This window comes from Condylura cristata, unplaced genomic scaffold (assembly GCF_000260355.1).
Source record: "Condylura cristata isolate star-nosed mole 26May11 unplaced genomic scaffold, ConCri1.0 scaffold00011, whole genome shotgun sequence".
Taxonomy (NCBI): domain Eukaryota; kingdom Metazoa; phylum Chordata; class Mammalia; order Eulipotyphla; family Talpidae; genus Condylura; species Condylura cristata.
Genome location: NW_004567112.1, coordinates 21,514,743 through 21,534,519, shown reverse-complemented (window position 1 = coordinate 21,534,519; position 19,777 = coordinate 21,514,743). Strand labels below are relative to the sequence as shown.

Below are 19,777 nucleotides of genomic sequence, written 5' to 3'. Positions count from 1 at the left end.
ATTAGGATATTCAAAAGTCTCTGGGAGAGTTAAGCTGAGCCTCCCCAGGGGAGACAGAGATGGGTAGGGTGGGGAGTCCCTGAGGGGAGGCAGGCAAGCTTGGGGCAAATAGCTGGAGACAGGGGGGAGGAAGGGTGTCTATGAGGGCTACAGATTAACAGAGCCAAAAAAAACTCCCCAGGAAGCCTGAAAGTGGAAAAAACTAAGAAGTCCGTTGAGAACATGCTAGAAGCTCAGTAGGGTAATCTTTCTGAGAAATGGATAAAGCCATCACAAACAGGCTCCATTTCATACCAAAGCCCACAAGCTGTATGATGCAGGACTGATTTTCTCTTATCAGTCAATAACAATAGAGGGCCACTGCATCAGTGATATCTGAAATACACACATTTACTACAGCCATCATTTTATAGTCACTGCTTTTTATCTTGTAGCTCTTATTCTCAGTATTTTAAAGATACTGTAAATATTTCCTAATTTATGGTGCTATTTGAACTCATAGAATTTCATCATGGCTTTCATTGCAAAATGACATGATTTTCACTCAATGAATCACTGAATGAGCTTTTCGATGGTATGATGTAGATAAAACAAAAACAAAAACACCCTGAATTCTATTCATAGTGAGTTCAACTTAATAGTCATCAAAAGGGTTTGTAGAAGTTCTAGTGCATAAGGACAGTGCAGGTTGCAGGCTATTGGCAAAGGATGCTAGATTTTGCTCCTTGCCAGCCAAAGGCACAGCCATGTGCCAATTGCATAAATGCAGCTGAAAATTCATTCAGCTGATCAGATTTAAAAATACACAACTCTAAAACAAATTTTCTTAACTTGGAGGAGTCACAGTATTTCCAAATTTTTATATAAGATAAAGCTTTAATACTGCTTTTATATCCCTTTATCTCATTTGATAATTTGCATCACATGGAATCACCTCACCCTCATTAGTTGTGTCTTCATTTACTTCTTAGTGGGAATTTGTATTGAAAGATACCCCCTTTGCATTTCCTCTTCTCTAACCAGGTCCTCTAATCCCCCTTTCTTTCCCTCAGTGATCTCATCCCTTCTTCAAGCTTTATTACCTTGTATAGGCTGAAGACTTTCAAGGTACCATTTTCCAGCCCCAATCACTCAGCATCTTAAAGAGATGATCAGATGGGCATTTCACATTTAATAAAAAGAACCCAGAGGGGTTTCCTCCAAAACCTCCATCTTTATTCCACATCTCAGTAAAGAGCAATGTCATCCACCAAAAACCAACCCAAACTGGACCCATCCTTTACTCTTCTTTCTGCCCAGAGTCAATCCATCAGCCTGTACATTCAAAATATATCTTGAGCTTGGCCATTTCACATCACTCTGTAATCATGACCTTAAGCCATATGTCTTGCCTAAACCGCGAGAAGAAACGGGTTACACTGATTCGTGCCCCAGAGTCTATTCTCTACTCAGTATCCAGAACATTTTAAAGCCCAAAGACAATCATATCACTGTTCTACTTAAATGTCTCCAACAGTAACCAATCCCACAGAAAAATCCAAACTTTGCCCAACAAGAACTGGCTCCTACACTGACTTCCGCTCATCTCCCTCTCCATCCTCACTCCCAAGCCAGCCAAAACAGCTCACTCCTGTCCTCTGTCACAGAGGCACAGTCTGCACAAAGGCCTTTCCTTATGTTCGCTGCTCCCTTTGTCTGACACTCCCAGTGTCAAACGGTTTGCATCTCTGAACACACACACACACAACACTTTCAAAAGAACCCCTCACTTTGTTTCCTTTTTTTGTGGCACTTACTACTACCTGAATGCTATCACCTATTGAAACGCCCATCGTGTGTGTGCACAGAGCTCGTCTGAGAGCTAGAGATGCAGCAGTGAAGAAGCACAGATTCCTGCCCTTGTGGGGCTCTTATTTTTGTTAATGACTCTAACTAGTCAATCTCATGACTCTAAGCTCCAGGGAGTCTCGGTCTGATGATCCCCAACCTTCCAGTGCTGGAGCAGAGCTTTGGTACAAGAGAGGCACGAACACACATTTACTGAAGGGGCCAAGTGTACCACCCACTTTTGAAGGCATCTGCTTCCCTGAATGCTCTGACCACAGAGCTCTGCCTACCACATGGAACTCTGGGGTTGGGACCCAGAACACCCACATTCCTTTGGACACTGCTACTTAGACAGTCGGCCCTTCCTACCTGAGTTGGGTCCTAACTCTGGGCCTGGCCTGGTCTGACTGCTCCTCTTCCTGTGCCCGCCTCTAGCAACCTGCAGACTCCCAGGAGGCCGGGCCACTGGGACTGTTCTCACTGGCCCTGACCAGGCAGTCCACAAACAAGCCAGCTCTTCTCAACAAGAGGAGCTGGCATCAAGATGCACAGTCACCTGCCTGCCTGGCTCCCAGCGCCCCTGGAACCAGCCTCAACCAGACTGCCTGCAGCAGCCTCATCTCAGTACAGGACACAGGGGTGTTAAAGGGCGTATTTTTACCTCTTTCAATTGACATTTACCTGCTATGATGAGTAGTTAAATTTCTTTCAAAAGAGGAAGAACATTTGCTTACAGAAATTATCTAATTTCAAATAAAAATGGAGGTGATAGTGAAATGCAGTTCACTCATCTTTCAAGAAAAAAGCAGCAATAATGGAAGGGGAAATGGAACACAAATCTCTCACAGTACCACTCTGAGGTCTCAGAAAATAGGAATTTAAAATCTGTCTTTCCAACATTTTTTTTTAAAAGATTTATTTTATTTATTCATGCAGAACTGGGGTACAGGCCAGAGTTGCGGAGGGTGAGAGGATTCACCAGAGACGGAGTAGGGAGCAGAACAGGCAGATCGACAAAGTACACTGCTGAGGGGAGCAGCGGGCGGGTCAGGAGAGGTCTGCCTCGCCATGTGGTCACCTCCGGGGCAGGCAGGAATCAAACTCATGTGGAAGTGGCTTTAGATTCTCAGTGCTGTGCTTTAACCCGCTGCGCCACCAGGGAGGGCCTGTCTTTCCAACATTTTAATTTACATGTTTACATTGCCCTGCTCTACATCTCAGGCCCTAATATGGTTATCTTATATTTTTCCAGTACTTTTCTTTGAGCCATTCTCATATACACAATCTCTTTCAGCAGGGCAGATTTATTTCTCTCCCCAGGGGCAAACAATTCACCTAACACCCTACAGTAATGATGGCGGAACCAGACATGCATGGGCCCATTCCGGTGACCTTCGGTGAATGAAAGGACAGTATAAATCACATTCTATAGTCTATTGACAATATTTCCTTTCACTGTAGCAGAAGGAAAAAAACAAAAAACAAAAAAACACATATTCACCACTGGTTTAAGACGAAGGAAAGATGCATTGGTCTTGGAGCTCTAGGCAAAGGCAGCTTTACAAGCTCTTCCAACAAATGCCAACACCTGTAACAGAAAAACATAAAACATTAGGGATGAATCAGGCACCTGTGACTTCTCTCCAAGAGTTCTCCAGGGCCCTCCCTGGTGGCGCAGCGGGTTAAAGCACAGCACTAAGAAGCCTAAGACACTTCCGCATGAGTTCGATCCCCGCCTGCCCTGGAGGAGACCCACATAGCGTGGCAGACCTCTCCTGACTGCCCGCTGCTCCCCTCAGCAGTGTACTTCGTTGATCTGCCTGTTCTGCTCCCCATTCTGTCTCTGGTGAATCCTCTCACCCTCCACATCTCTGGCCTGTACCCCAGTTCTGTATGAATAGATAAATTTAAAAAAAAAAGTTCTCCAAATGTGGGTTGCTAGGCACAAAGTTTAGGCTCAGAGCAACAATGTCCTTTTCTGAGTCTACTATATCCCTACATTTACTTCCCTAAGTAAAAGTAAAGAAACTTCAATATACCAGCTGAACTGGTCCCCACTAGACTAATGAATCGTGAGAAAAGCTTTAGAAGTCGTCTATAACAGGGTTCACCAAACTGAAAGCCCAGAGGTATGCCTAGCCTATAGAGAGTGACATTGCATTCATGGGTAGGACATATTTAGAAAATTTAAATCAAAACCTAAAATCAGAGTTACTTTAAAAATCCCAATTTCTGACTCTTAAAAAAATATCAGATCTGTCAACATATACCAACAATTTCAGGTCTGAAAATGATCGGTTGATGTTAAGTAGCAACTGTCCATCATAGGCTAGCTTGGGGACCCCAAATGCCACCACTCCCTCTTGCCCAACACAATCTATGGCTATCATTATCCTTGCATTATAGTTTTTCTTGTGGTACAGAAATATTTCACTCTACCTATGACTCCAACAAAGTAGGAGAACAAAAGAAAAGCATGCCAAGTCTCAAGAGAAAAATAAGATAGGTGTATGGCAACTTAAGTTAATGACCTCACTCCTGTAGACATTTGTAATCCCTGAACAAATACAACACTCCCATTTTATGCCAGTTATAAGCAGAAAACTGACCCGCCTACTCCTACAGTAGCAGAGCTAATTCCAGAATTTGGGATTCTTGACTGTCAATCCAGGACTCTCTCACGCATTCCACTGGACAACAGTCTCTTACAGAATGACTACAAACACACACAGGCACATACACACAACTTTGAGAAGTACTAAATTCAGGGATAAAGAGGAAATAGCCAACCCACTCTGTACCATACCTTCATTTGCCAACAGATACAAGTGCACTGGTTCCCCTAGGGTTTGTTTCCTAATGTGACATTTTTAATAATTTTGCTGTTAAAAAATTCTCACAAATACCACACAGCAACTACTTCAACAGTGCTCAGTTAATGTCCCAAAGTGTCTGAAATACTCTTTATACTATTAAATTTCACTTAATATAAGGTGATACACAAGCTTACGTGCACAAGGGCCAGCCTGTAATAAATGAACACTATTCACTGAAAGAACTCAGTGGCAGTTATTTATATCATCCCCTCAAAGAATATATTGATTCATTCACTCAACAGACATTTACTGAACCATGCTAGAGCCAGGTAGAGTGCAAAGTGATGGAGATAGACAGATGAAAAGTCCACCCTTAAGTTGTCCTGCCTACGTAAAAGAGAGAGGCCGACACTCAAAGATTCAAAAGCAAGTTCTAGGCAGGCACAGGTACTGCGGGAGCAGTGAGGGGGGCCCCTAGTGTAACTGCAGTGAGCGCAGAAAGGGGTCTGAGGAAGCCCTCGGGCCGGGCACCAGGGAGAGCAGAGGGGATGTGGGATGACAGGCTGCAGAGCAACGTAGGCAGAAGCAGTGGGAACAGCCCTCCCACGTGATGTTGTCTGGCTCGGGTATTACCTGATGGGTCTAAAAATCCCGCCTCATGCTGTGTGACCCAGCCCCCATGGAGGTCTGATGGCGGCCCTACAGGCACACTCAGCGCTTGTATCAAGAATGCCACCAACTCAGCTCTGCTCCCTGGCAATGCTGACTTATGGCTTAGGGCACACAACACTGCCCAGTGTCTGGTGGCGCTAGGAAATACTGAGCTTTCCAGAATGTTTCTCAGAGGACAGTAAAGAGATTTTCCCCTGTGCGAGACACAAGAAGGTTCTGGCTCCATCTCAGGGCCTCAATGCCCACAACTGCCTGGACAAACAGGAAGTTTCATGATAAAATGTCCCAGGATATCTGATATCTGCCCATCAAAATGACCAGGTGGAGTTTTTCTCTTCATGGGTAAGAAAGGAAAGAGCCACCAGCTCGGATCTAGGCTGAGACAAAGTCATGGATGGGAGGCAGAGGGAAGTAACGTCCCCCAAAGGTAGCCTTTTGGAAAACAGGCATAAAAAGGAGTGAAGACCAGCTATGTGCTCAGTTAGGGCTCAAGGTTCAAAATCAGTATGAGGAATCAAGGAGGCTGAAATCACCTGAAGAATGGGAAGAGCATCCCTGGAGCTGTAACTACTGGGTTGGTCCCCAAGTCTGGATGAAAATTAGACTCTCCTGGAAAACTTAAAAAAAAAAAAAAAAAGTTCCTGGGCTCCAGACCCATTTACCCATTTAATCAGAATCTCTCCTATGGAGATCCAGGAATTATTAAAATGATTCTGATGCCCAGACTTGATACTCTTTTGCAAAAGGGTACCTTTCTGCAGTGAGGCTTCACTCACTGCAGAACAAATGTCCTTAAGGTCTTAACATCCTAAAGCAGGCAGTAGACCAAAGATGTTTACCCACTCCCTTTATAACGTTATGGCAAACATCACTTAACTCCTTTTTATTTTAAGTAAATAAAGACCATAAAAAGCCATCAGCCAGGCCACTGGATAGGTGAAGGGGGCCTTCCTCTGTGCTCTAGTCCTCTCCACACACTGACCCCACAACCAGGGCCTCCAGGCAAGTGACTGGAGCTGGCTCAGCAGCACAGCTGAGCCCTTGAAAGCCTCAGGCTCACCCTGGCAGAACGCAGGCTTAGGGGCACCCAGTGTTGGCCTTCGAGGAACAGCTCCAGAGCAGAGAGCACTTTGATCAGGTCCTTAATGCCCACCAAAGGGCAGGACATGGCAGATCAATGCAATGCCTAGAAACCTGTCAAGCCAGCTGAGCACTTCTCTTCCCAGATTTCCACTTTGTGGTCAAGTAATGGCCCAAGCAATCACCAGCCAAGAATGGCAAAGTAAATGCTGTGTACCACAAAGATGACAGATCTGATTAAGCTGGTTCCTTGAATGGACCAGCCTAGAGAAATCTCTTCCCCGACATCGTCAGAGGCTACCAAGTGACTTTCACACGGTCCAGCAACAGTAACCCACATAACTGACTGCAAGGCCTAGCAACAATGCATAAGTATCCTCCCTAGAATCAGGAGACTCCCATGCATCCCCTTCAACCTAGAAGTCTCCCACATGAGCCAAGTGCAAATCTGGAAGAGCATGGGAAAGGCAGGAAGTCTAGGAAAAGTACAAGCTATTAATTTGTCCCTCTTGGTGGCCCTCAATACTTAGGAAGTCCATTATTTCCTGCAGTACCATTAAGCCCTTACCTAAACTAATCCTTTGGGATACCCTATGCCCCAAAAGAAAACAGAGACTTGCCCCAGGTCCTAACACCTTTTCACTACTGCCTCCTTCATTTACATCCTCATCTCTACCCAATCCAAAGAATACAGAATACTGAGTGCTGTGAACATCACCTCCATTCCTACCAAACATCAACCAGAGCAACTGAACAAATGAGTGCTTCTCGCCTTACACACTCGTTGTGTGGTGTGTCTCTCCGTCACGGCACGAATCCCTGACAGTGTTCATCACTTTCCCACTCCCTGGAATAAGGGCAGGCGGCCATGGCATCATTTTTGCTTTGCCTTCTACCTGTTTTTTTTAAGTTTTAAGGAATCTCTCGTTTGGCTGACCACTGTGTCCTAATACAGAGTTTTCAAATCCTCTAAGCTCCCTAAAAATAAATTTGCGTTAAAAGAGGATCTACCATTCACCAACCACTCAGTTTTGCTAGTAGGCTCTGAAATTTAGGAAGCCACTACTTAGTCCACTAATCTAGAGGCCTAGGAAAGAGCCTGTTCAGAAGGTCGGTACTGGTGATGCACTAACCAAGTAGAACCCCACGGCCAACATCACCTGCCTAGGCCAGAGCCAGCATGGAACAGTAGTTTATTGGGTGGTGAGGGGCGAGGATGTTCAAATGTGCCATCTGAGACTCCTAGTGAAATCTAAGTAGGGTCAGCCCCTCAGCCTGATGCTCCAATCAGCCGCTGTCTGCCTTAGAGAAACAGTGACAGTGGGGACAGGCTCCTGTCTCAGGAATCTGATCACAAGTCTAGTCATGAGGCATGGCATGGCTCTGATTCAAATTTCTGGGTCTGATCTGAACGTCTGGTGCCTATAAACTTATGGGCCCCTGGAATTCTGGGTCTCCCTCCTGCCCTGAGTGCTGCACTTTGTGTGCACCCTCACTCCACCGGACTATGTAACCTGAAGCATCCTACCCATGCCTCTCATTTAGCTCATGGCTCTTCCCCAACCACAGACCTCCTTCCAGAGCCTGGCACACAGAGGCTGGCACACAGGAATGTCCAATGCAGGTAACCTGACCTTCCCAATATTCTCCCTGGGTTCTCAGACTTAGCCCTCCTTGTTCTAAGTCAAAGATGCAACTTATTTCCTGTGTTGATGGGAGAATGCCTTCCCCTCCCTCCAGTAATTGCAACTTCTCCATTAACACACCCAGACAATCCAGGGAGGAAAATCCCCAGCTGGCCTTGAGGCTGGCCAACTAAAGCAGAAAACAAATCAGAACAATTATCTTTCTATTTCCTTTTGGTGCAATGATTTTTGAAAACTTCACACTGAATTTATTATTTTATTTAAGATGACTTTCTAGCATGAATTCCTTTTTTTGACTTTGGAAAGAATTTCCCAGAACAAATCCCTCTGTGGTCATACACTGGGCTACATCCTGAGGGCGTGAATGCCACCGAAGCGTCCACGCAGCTCAGTGCAGGGGTGCGCCCACTTCCCAGCACCACGCAACCCCTGTCCTGTGGCCAGTGTCCTCTCCACACCGTTGGCAGAAGAAGGTGGGTCTCTGAGGGCTCTTTAAAGTTCTCTCACCTACTCTGCAGAGTCAGTAGGAGGGAGAAGGAGTGTTTCCAAGTTCTCTGAATGACACAATGCTTATAAAGTAGAATAAAATTAGTTGAAAAATAGCAAAATAATTTTTAGCTCCCCTTTAAAAAAAAAACCTGTGCACCTACTTCAAATGACTCACAGTGACATCATAGTTCTTCCACTGGGTAAGCATTTTTTCCTCCCCAAGCTGGTGATTCCCTCCCTCCCACTCTACTTCTAAGACAAGATGCATCCACAGGGCACTTCTGGTCCACAGACCCCTACCCAAGAAAGCGTCCCTCCAGCATCCAGCCAGAGGCTGCGCCTCCCTGGGAGCTCTGCATTTGCTATTCTCTCTGCCTGTGAAGATCTCACCCTGTCCCTTGCTTTGGCTGCTGCATTCTTACTCCTGAGAGCGCAAGTCAACTGTCACCTCTTGACTGGAGCCAGCTCTGGCCAGCTAACGGAACTCCCACCAGCACAAGCCACTTTTTGGTAAAGCATTTTGCAATCTATAATTATTTCATGTATCTATGCTCCAGGGGACAGGAATCTTGTCTGCTTGGTGCACTGCTGTAACCCAGCACAATAGCTCCTTGCACAAAGCGTGAGTGTCTGAAGGAGGAACTGGAGGCGGTCGGCACAGAGCTAAGAGTCCTTCAAAGATGCCCATGACTTCCTCAGGCATGGCATCTGGAATGGTCTCTTGGTTTCTCTTGAACTGACTGTTCCCAATCTTGTCATGCCTGAGACACTGGCTTACCACAATGTACCCCACTCCCCTGTGAAAATTCAGCTTCTCCTACTCTGCTCCATTTCAGCCAGCCTCAGTTTGAAAAATCCAGATATCCACAGGGGGATGGGGATGTGACCTTAAGACCTCACAGACCTGACCCAAGCCCGCTTTCAGCTGTATCTCCAATACTGCAGCATCCCACTGCACCCCCCACACCGCAGTCAGCTCGGCTGCGTGGACCCACCTTCCTGAAGCCTAAAATTTTGCTGACTCACCTGCTATGTGCCTACTAGCGCCCTCATGGCCACGCAGGTCGGCCAGGTGTCCTTCCCATCCACCCCTCGATCATGTTTCCCTCACTTCGAGAGCAGACTTCATCTTTCGGTTTCCTCCAGCCAACTGTCCCTTAGTGGGGCCCACTCTAACCCTGAGCCTGGGACACAGCAGGTGCTTGGTAAAGGTCCCCGAGACAGAATTACCTTGCTTTCTATTTTACACTTCCCATATCCTGCATGTACTCACTGAAGAACTTAACAACCACCCCACTTTAGTAGAAAATATTCTGTTTATTAAGCATATGTATTACAGCCAACTGAGAGCAAAAGTGGTCATGGGAGAAATAACACCTGACCGAGCAGGCCTGAAATCTGAAGCAGTGCCATCATCACATTGCGAGAGGCGAGAGGCAGAAAGCTACTATACAAAGAGATTCAAGGGTTCTGGGTTCAAGTCCAGGCTTTGCCACCCACCAGCAGAGGACAAGGTGTGTCCCCTTCCTGGTCCCAAATCTCATCCTCTGTAAAGTGAAAGGGCTCGCCGGACACCAATGGTCATGTTTTGAGGGATCCCCCTGGCATGAGCTGCCCGGAAGTCCCCAGAGAGACAGTACAGAGACTGACGGTTGCCATGGACTGAGGGGAGGAGGGAAGGAGGCGAATGAAGATGGGTTTCATTGGGGGTGCTGAAAATGTTCTAGGTTAGATAATGGCGCTCGCTGCACAACACAGACTGTAGTGAAGAATGTGAACTTGTGTGTGTTAAAATGGTGAAATCTGTTTGAATTATAAAAAAATATGAGTGGTTCACTAGGCTAGAGCAGACCTTGAAAAACTGGACTAAACTGGACGCAACAGACCTCACTAGGCCACACACAGGCCTACCTAGGCAGCTTTTAACAAATCTCACAAAATTTAAAAGCCAAAGATTTTCTTGATTGTCATAGTCACGCAAACTGCACTTGATAAAACTGCACAGAACACACGTGTGTACACAGCACACACCCAAGTACATCTATAACTGGGATGGTCTGGAAAAGGCCCATGGGCCACAGTGACCTCCACGTCCTGGTTTCGAAGCTGCACTGCGGCTCTCACGTGAGATGCTGCCAGCGGGACAAGGACACAGGACTCCCGTTGTAACAGGGTGGTCCCTAGGAAAAAGGGAAGTTCCAGGTTCCCTGCCCCACCCAGAAGGAGGGTGAAGCTGAGCAGAGAAAAAGGAGAGAGAAGAAGGAAATGAAGAGGGATGGAGAAGGAGGAGACCTAAGGAAGCCACACAGAGCAGCAAGCATGTAATGAAGAAACAGGACTTGTTTCCTGACCCTGGACTGGTGAAGGCAGATGTGGGTGAGAGACCTGTAGGGAGGTGACTACGGCAGTGTTTATACTGATTTTGATGTTGCTCTTTTGCTCCCAGATTTGTCTGGCCATTTCTGACCCTTTTCCATGGGTCCCGGACAGAAGCTGCTTTAGTCTTGTGGCAGCTTTCAGGCCTTGCTTTGTGCCAATCCCTTTTGGGTGGGCTTTTCCCCACGAGGGGATGGGTCACTTCAGGTGTTTGATTTAGAAACTATATTCTTTGTCTTCTGTATTATATACTCACTGTGTTAAAGTCCCTTTTCATTAAAGTTTTATATGTTTTGTCTTGTGGCGGATAGCAGAACCCACTTAGAGCAGGCAGGTTTTTGGGGCTTCAGGGGTGCCCCTCTCTCCCCTATCATATAACAGATTTTGTCCTATAACACTGTGACTTTGGGTCTTTTGCAGCTTCCTGTGAGTCTATGATTATTTCCGAATTAAAAAACGGCTTAGAAGCTAATGATTTCACCTTCTAGTATTGCGCATTTATGGTTTCTCCTTAAAAACAGCAAGCTCTGGGAACACTGGGGTTCAGGGGAACAGTTGAAAGGAGAGGGGTGTGGCTGCTCCCCTTGTGCAGGCCAGACTCTGAGTCCTTCCCTGACACCAAGGCTGGTGTCCGTGGCCACTGGTCGGTGCCTACACTGTTTTTTTCTCTTAACAAAAAAATATTTCTCTATCAACTGCGGGAAAATGAAAGACCACAAGGGTCTTACATTTCCAGAAAGGGAGACCGCAACATTTTTGTGAAAGTGTAGGACATTCCTAGGAGTTTGATTTGCCCTCTCTCACCCTCATCCCAAGGTACCTGCCTGACATCTGAGGCATTTGAGGTTTGGACCCCTGAGTGGCAGCTCTTTTGAGGACCAAATTTCTTATTCAAAGTCAGCAAATAAGTTTTAAAACCAAACCACTGGCAAAGAACACAGCTTAAATACACAGTATCCTATTCTCCCCTAAATGTTTTGGTCTCACCTTTCCTGAGAACACAGGACCTTTCTCTCAGCCGCCAAAAGGGAAGGTTCCACCCCTTATACAAGATCACATCCAGATAAATAAGCAGGTTTCTGTTCTCCATTGAAGTACAGTTCCATTTACTAGGAGCTGAGAAGGCCCTCAGGGTATGCATTCCCCCACATTCCCATCACCCTACCACCTCCCCCACATCCCCAGGACGTGCTTAGAATGCAAGTGTCCGGAAAGGGGGCTGGCCGAGTCCCAACCCAGGTGAATGGCCAGGTGACTTCCAGGCAGTTGGTTCACTCCCGCTGCACTGGGGTCCGGACTCCTGGACTGAGGAATTTTACGCAGTCGTCCTCAGGTGACGCCCACGCAGACTGCCCAGCCCCAATTCATACTGTGGTGACTGAAACCCAGCGATTTAGAAAATTGTGTCTCCTGCTGCGCTGGGCCGCCAGGCAGGCCATACCGCTGCAGGCAAGAGACAGCAGAACTGGCCTGTCCTTCAGGCCAGCCCACTCGTGGCCACAAAGCCCTTTCAATGTGGCTGGTGTGCCTGGAGATTTGCTGCACCGGTAACGAACACACTGCATTTAGGTGACTTGGTGCGCATGGGGGGAGAAGGATATAAAAACCCCATTGACATATTTATATTGACTTCATGTTGAAATAATATTTTGGCTATACTGGGAAGTGCAGAGTTAAAATTAATTTCACCTATATCTTTTTACCTTTTGAATGTGACATTAGAAACCCTTAAATTATATATGTAGCTTGCATCTTGTTTTTATTTCCCAGACAGATGTCATTTTAGTTTGGGAATTATACTCAGAATGGAGAAAATGAGGGCTGTGGTCAAGCCTGGCCTGGCCGACTGCACGCCCCAATCCAGTCACCATCTCTGGCGTAGGTACCGCCCTCGCATGGATGCAGACACCAGCTCACTGGGCAAGTGTAGACAAATACCCACCTGGAAGCCCCAGGCACGGCCCTGCACACAGATGGTTCTCTCCACCTGTGCTCTTTCTGTCCTTCCTGCCACGAAATTTGAACCCAGGATCCTGTATCAAATATTCTAGCCACACACCCCGTCTGCACAGCACCTGCAGCTGGCATGACACTCTCCAGCTACAAAGGCACCACCAGAGGAGCCCCAGCCCCCTAAAGACTCTGCCCTTTGACTGGGTGTGGGGCGGCTGGTGCATGCACTACTTAGCTCCGGGGTATCCTGGAGGCAGAGGCCTGTGTTGCTCTGAAAAACGCTGCTGCTGGCTCAGGAACTGTGACTGAAGCCATCAGGGTTCTGGGGACTTTCCCACAACAGCTGGACAGCCCAGCCTGCACATGGCAGGGGCGAACTATGAAAAGGCCAGAAACTGACCTCAACAGAGAGCTGCTGTCCTGAGATCTTTTAAACCCAGGTGGGAAAGCACTGTCTGGCCAGGACATTGTTCTCAACACCAGAAGGTAGCTGACACTTCCTGCCTCACAGGGGCTCCTTAGGAGGATTGAAAACTGAACTCTCCAAGGGACCTAGTAGCCTGGCAACTAGCTAAGGAGACTGCAGCACTTTGCACTCCCACCGGCCATGCACAAGGGGCCCGGGCAGCTCCCCCTTCTGCCCTTGGCTCATACCATAAAGCACCAACTTATGCCCCAAGTTTCTGGAGGCCAGGCCTGCCTTTCCGATGCTTCTGCATAAGTGTTTCCCCATTCTCAGAGCCAAGAGAAAGGGGCCAGGATTTCCCCACAGAACTGCAAGTTCTAGCAGTGTGTTTATTCTGGGGGCACTGGAAGAAGTCATCTCACTGACGGTGAAGGCAGGGAAGCAGGGCACGCAGATCAATTCACCAGGAAGCTTGCTGGCAGAAAGCACTCTTTATCTAAACCAAACAGTTACTGCTCTTTCCCTTGATTTGAAAACCCTCTCTGTGCTAAGCCACCTCATCCACAAGCAGAACAAAAGAGCAATTTCTTGGGAAAACAAAAACCTAAATACCCTTACCAAAAAACATTTCTGTAGGTAAAACATAGCCAAAAAGGTCAGCCTTTTCCTTCTTCATAGGGCAAATTTCCTCCCTATGGGAAAAAAAATACAATGAAAAGGAATTGATAACATTTTCCACTAAGTCTGAACTACCTTGAATGTTTTCCTTTAGCCTCCATTCCTTCTCTCTCACAAATACTGGGCCTCTTCAGATACAAACACGGTTCCTCCCGTTTCTCTCTCTCTCTCTCTCTCTCACCACTCTCACCTCCTGTCCCTCCAACTTAGCCTCCACTCATTCCCTGACTAGCTATAAAACTGACCAGGAACTGAGCTAACCAAGCAAAAGTTTTCCTGCTGAGAAAGTGGGGTAGATGGGGAAAGTGACTAACAGATGATAGAATTCTCTTTAGAAAGAAGAGAAGGCATGCACAGCATGTGACGAAGAGGAGCAGCATGAGTGCTACGTAGTGGTAATGCCCAGTGGTGCTAAATAAACGTCCTCACTCAGCTGAGCCAGCCCAGCTTCCCAAGAAGCTCCTTCTATGGGTTAGACCTCTGCTGGGTAGAGAGCCCCTCACAGCCATTACTAAGCCTTAACACCTGGGCTTCCAAACGCTTCCTATTACACATCCCCGAATATATCCACCGCTCACTAAAGGGCTAGAGCAGGAGAGGGACAGGGGTGTTTCTGGGGCCTCTGGCTACAGCAGGGATTCACCCTGAGGATACATCCATCTTGCACAAGTGGACCTAGGGGCTACCAACAGCAAGCTTGTCTGAGATGGCTTTGCTTGAGCAAATGGCTTCGTTCCTTTATTCAACACACCCTAAGGCAGTGTGGGAGGCAATGAGGAGGAAGAGCACGAAACTGAGGATGAAAATGACCCAGCCTCTACTTTCTTGGACACAAGAAGAGCGGATAAGAGCCATATAAGGTAAAAAAAAAAAAAAAAAAGTGATAAAAAATTCAACGTGATTATGAAGGTTGCTAAGAGGAGAGTGAGGGGACAACCATGACCTTTGAGAAAGAGTGTGAACTTAAGTGCTGGCTCTTCCATGGATTAGCTGTGTAGCCTTGAACAAGTTGCTGTACCTCTCTGAGCCTGCTTCCATCCCTACATAATCAAAGTGCTGGGCGGAAGTAGTCAGAGCTTCTTTCCACCATTCCAGGGCTCAGGGTTTTAAAGCAATCTGCTCTGGGAGCTGTGGACAAACAGGGGGATAGAAAGGCAGGAGGCAGAATACAAACTATTCCAGACTCTTAGTTCTCATGCTCACTGACTGTCACTCTATGAACTGTCAAGCGGGGTCAGCAATCACATGTCCGTGTCTGGACCTACTAATCTCCGTAACAGAACACTGCATGCTGGATTTGCTTGTGGGCGGCACTGGAAACATACTGAGGGCAATGCCCTGCTCCCACAGGGGAGAGGCTCTCCCCATCCTGGTGAAGCCAGAGTTTATTCAATTCCCTGGCTTGGCGATGAACAAACAAGTTCAGAGAGTCTGAATGACGCCCAAGTGACACAGCTTGGAGGGGCAGAGCCAGGAGAGATGCCCAGATTGTCTGACTCACTTACCATTAAATGCCAATTAGATAACTGTGTGGGATCCCTGCAAGGCTTGGGACACTTAGAAACCCCACATAGATGTACCTACTAATCTAAGAGGATGGGGGAGGATTCTGGAATTGGGAGCCATGAGCAGTCTTTCTTTCCTCTATGACCCTGACAAGCAGGTTGGTCACTAGCTGTGGGGTTGCTATTTGCTGCTCTCCCATTCATGTACAAATTCCCATCATTAAGCAATGCAGGTCGTGGTGGCTTGGATACTAGAACTGCAGTTCTCTGAGTCCTGAAGCCCATCTGAAATCAACTGCAGGCTCTAAATGTGAACCCATGGGCGAGTCATCTCAGTGCCTTTCTAAATGTGAACCCATGGGCGAGTCATCTCAGTGCCTTGGTTTCCTCATGTGTAGAACAGAGGTAACTATAGCACCTATACCTCATTCGGTTTGAGAATTAAAATAGAAAATACAGGTAAGGGCTTAGCATCTTGCCTACAATTTAAAGGTCATTTTGGCTAAAATTTTTCAGGGGAAAGAGTCCAAAGCTTTCAGACTCTCAAAGGCGTCCATGACCTAAGAAAAATTAAGAATCCCAGTCCTGCATGCTATCTTTTGAATCAGGAGAATCTAAGTTCCTTCTCCAGCTTTCTTGACAAAAGGAATTTGAAGCTTACTGCCTCCTACTCCTGGAGGGCAGAAGGAAAAGAACCCTGATGACTACAGTAGAGGCACTAAAAGTCATTGCTGTGGTCTTGATCCCACAGGCCTCAATCTAAAGATGAGAAATTAGAAAGGGGAGAACCAAGTTCCAACTGAAGTTCCAGCACAAACTCCCTCCATCGTGGTCCATCAGGACACAGGAGAAGGTGCTGTGACCCCAACACTGAAATAAGTTTAGCGAGTTGCACATAGGTGCAGGAAGGTGGAGGATGTGGACAGCTTTCCCATACCGCCTGCGGAGGAGCTCTGAAGAGTCAATGAAACACACGCATGCGGTGATGTATTGGGATGTGAAGGCAATCCGTCCTGGTCTAACAGAGTAGAATGGGGGAGGGACTAAAGAGAAAGAGGTGGGCAGCACTTTAAACCTGGGTTTGCTGTTCTCTGGTCTCATGATCTTGAACAATTAATTACCCCAAGCACTCTGAGCCTCCGTTTCTCCATCAATAAAATGGAGGTTTAATTAACAGGCTTCCAGAAAAGAAGCCCAGATTGTCTGACTCTCCAACTACTGTAAAATGATAACTAGATAAACATGGGAGATTCCCACAACGCTAGCACACTCAGAAACCCCACAGAGATGAGGAGGCAAGATGGAGTTCCAATGAGATCATCTACGGAGACATTTAAAAGAATCTGGTGCACCATAAGTGCTCACTCAGTTAATGTGAACAATTATTATGAGGATTACACTGAGGATGACACAAAGATTAGCCAAGTCATGGAGACTTACTCATTCCTGGGTTGTGTTGTTGCATCTAAAATCAAAGCAGGGTCAGGGCAGTATCAGAAGGAATTAGGGTTCTTGGACCAAAATGCAGACGCACTCTCACTGCGGAACCCTGACCTTGGCTCATCAGCTCAGCAAGCTGCACTTAGGTAGCAGTGAAGATGGAGGGTGCAGAGAGGTACCCAGCAGGAGGGCCAGTGACAACATCCCAAGTCCTCACTCTCCACTGTAACAGCAGCAACTCACAAAGGAGCCAGGTCATCCCGATAGGCCATTTATCTTTAATCAACAGGGGAAGCACTGCTTACTAAACATGGTGTGACTTGGGTGAAATTTTTCAAAGCAAAGGATATTTAAAAGAAAAAGTGTTTAAAAATAAAAACAGAAGAGGCAACTTTGATGGTAAAAAGACTGGGGGCAGTTCCCCAGGGCCCGCTCCTGCCACCCCTGCTGTGGGGTCCACCTGGTGCCTCGCCAGCAGTTTGGGAATGAGTCTGAAAGCAATCTGACTTCTGTTCAGTGATTGTTTTTTCCTAATGCAAAGTAATGCATGTTCATCATAGAAAGTTGGGAAAACAAATCTCAAAGGAAACAGTAATCACTACCTTTAATGAACATAAATCATTTTTATATAAAGCATTGCACAGCTTCCCTTCGATGGACACTATTTCTGAAGATTCAGCAGAAGCAGAAAAGTTCAGAACTGGGAGAAAAAAGGGGGCCGAGCTTCACACAGAAGCGTGTGCACCAGCAGCGCATGTGCTGGCCTTGGCTCTCGGGGCCTCTTGACCCACGACCCAGGATGGTCACTATGGCCACTCCAAGTAAGAAGTTTAAACTCAGAGGATCAAAAAGGAACTCCACCCACTGAAACAATGCTCTAAGTATAAAAAGGTCTAACATTTCAAACAAGCATTCTTAAAAACACATTTTTAAAAACCCAAAACCTATGATGTGTTCCTTGGCATGAATCTGGGCTAGTTCCTGGTGGGGTTCCAAGGTAGAATTTCAAAAGATACTGTAATTACTCCTCATGTCACTGATATCGTTCTATCAGACTTGAATAACTCAAAATCGTAGTGAAATAGAAAAACAAAACTGAACCTCTCTGGCAACAGTGTTTAGAAAACATGAGTTTTCACCAGCTCCTTTTTACAGCGCCCTTTGGAACTATTTTTTATCTTTACTTCTTTATTCCTTTCTGACTTAAAACTATTTTTAATTTGCTTATGACAGAAAAATAGGAAGAGTGATCTGGTGACACATTTCAACAAATGGCACCCACGTGATTTTTTCCAAAGACGGCCAACAAATTTGAAAGCAAAGATAATAGTGCCTGGAGCAGGTAGGAACAGGTAACTGCTGTGTGTTAGACTCATTTTCATCAAGACTCCAGTGCACGCTGAGAAGACACTTGCTCCTGGCACTTACAAAGCTGGTCCTCCCCAGTCAGAGCGAGAGGCAGCTGGGTGAGGGCTGGGTAAGGATACAGGCAGCGCCCAGGGAGGGTTGCCTGGGAAGGCCAGGACGCGCCACTGTGTCACTGCATATTGTCACTGTGTACTTCGGCTCCTACCTCGGCCTGGGGTCACAGGTGGGTCACCAATCCTAAAAGCCTGCTGTTGACACTCTACCGTGCTTTCATCAAAATGAGTCAGGCCCTTCCTTCCACGAAATAGGGATTCCTCCTCCCCAATTAGTAAAACATATAAGTATTTTATCTTCAATTTCAGAAGTTCTTTTTTTACATTATCGTGGGTTCTTACTCTCAGGGAATCTTTAAACTAAACACACACATGACAGGTGGAAAAATAGCACACAGACAATAAAGGGCATCCAAGTCAAAACGGTTGGTGACCTGGACTATTCTCATATTGCCACTTTTGTGGAACAAAGGCTGAATGTGGCATTTTTCAACTTTGAGTAAAGCTCCAGGAAACTGTTTCCGAAAATAGGTTACTGCAATGTTCCCAACTAATGGAGTTCACAAGGCTGAAAGTCTAAATCAGGCTCATCCACAGTCCTTACATCAGTCAATAGTGATTCTTGCTTTCTTGCTTTTGAACAATGCCTGTCATTTCTTCTAAAATGTTTGATCATTTATTGTTCCATTGCATATCACCTAAGCCTGAGAACAAAAAAGGTAACTTGTTGAGTACTTTCAACCAACTGTACCTTCAAGATCGCCTTCAGCTGTTTAGTGGTCAAAGTCCCAGACAAGAATGCCAGTTCAACAGGAGAGAGCTCTCTGATACCGTAAGACACCCACCCCTGCAAAGGGCACTCCCCGAGCTCCTTTCTGCCCAAGGGTAGTAAGCAGAATTGTGCATACCAGGAGGCTTCCTACATCCCTTACAGCTTTGAGTTTCAGTCTCCAAGTTTTCACTGTGTCATGAGGATAGATGTTTTTGCAGCCTTCCCTCCTTCCTTGTTCTTGTGACAGAGGTGTAAGATCACTGACCCAAGCCCCAGGGAATGGTCTCCAGAACTCAGCAAGGCCATAAATAGGGGCAGAGAGCAGGAAGTAGGATGTGGGAGTTACTCAGGAGCCTGTAGGAAACATGTAAGTCCTGAGGAATAGCCCTAGAGTTGGACAAAGATTTCAGAGCCTTGGGTGGGTGAGCACAAAGTGAATCGCAAGACCTGGAGTACAGTCCACATGCCCTACACTGAGATGGATTGTAGCAGCTTTTCTGAAAGAGACTTAATACAAAACTATCTGGGTCCTGGGACACAGGCATCTCTACATTGCCCTGCAACCCCCCCAACATCTCTGGCCAAATATAAGCAGAAGCCGTCTGCACAAGAGTGTTCTGAAACTGAAAGCTCAAGGAAAGGATCTTTCAGGACCCCTAACTTAAAGAAGTCCGGCAATGATCCATGTATTTCCTT

The 19,777-nt window shown here is 46.5% G+C and overlaps 1 protein-coding gene across 33 annotated transcripts in view; it reads right to left on the bottom strand.

The window, feature by feature from the left end:
• The window catches only part of SORBS1 (sorbin and SH3 domain containing 1), a 205,724-nt gene that overhangs the window by 154,517 nt on the left and 31,430 nt on the right, over positions 1–19,777 (bottom strand). For all 33 annotated transcript variants that reach the window (XM_012723568.1, XM_012723549.1, XM_012723539.1 and 30 more), the window contains exon 2: positions 3,329–3,415. The gene's annotated coding sequence lies outside the window, so the exon portion shown is untranslated. The remainder of the gene's footprint in view (positions 1–3,328; positions 3,416–19,777) is intronic.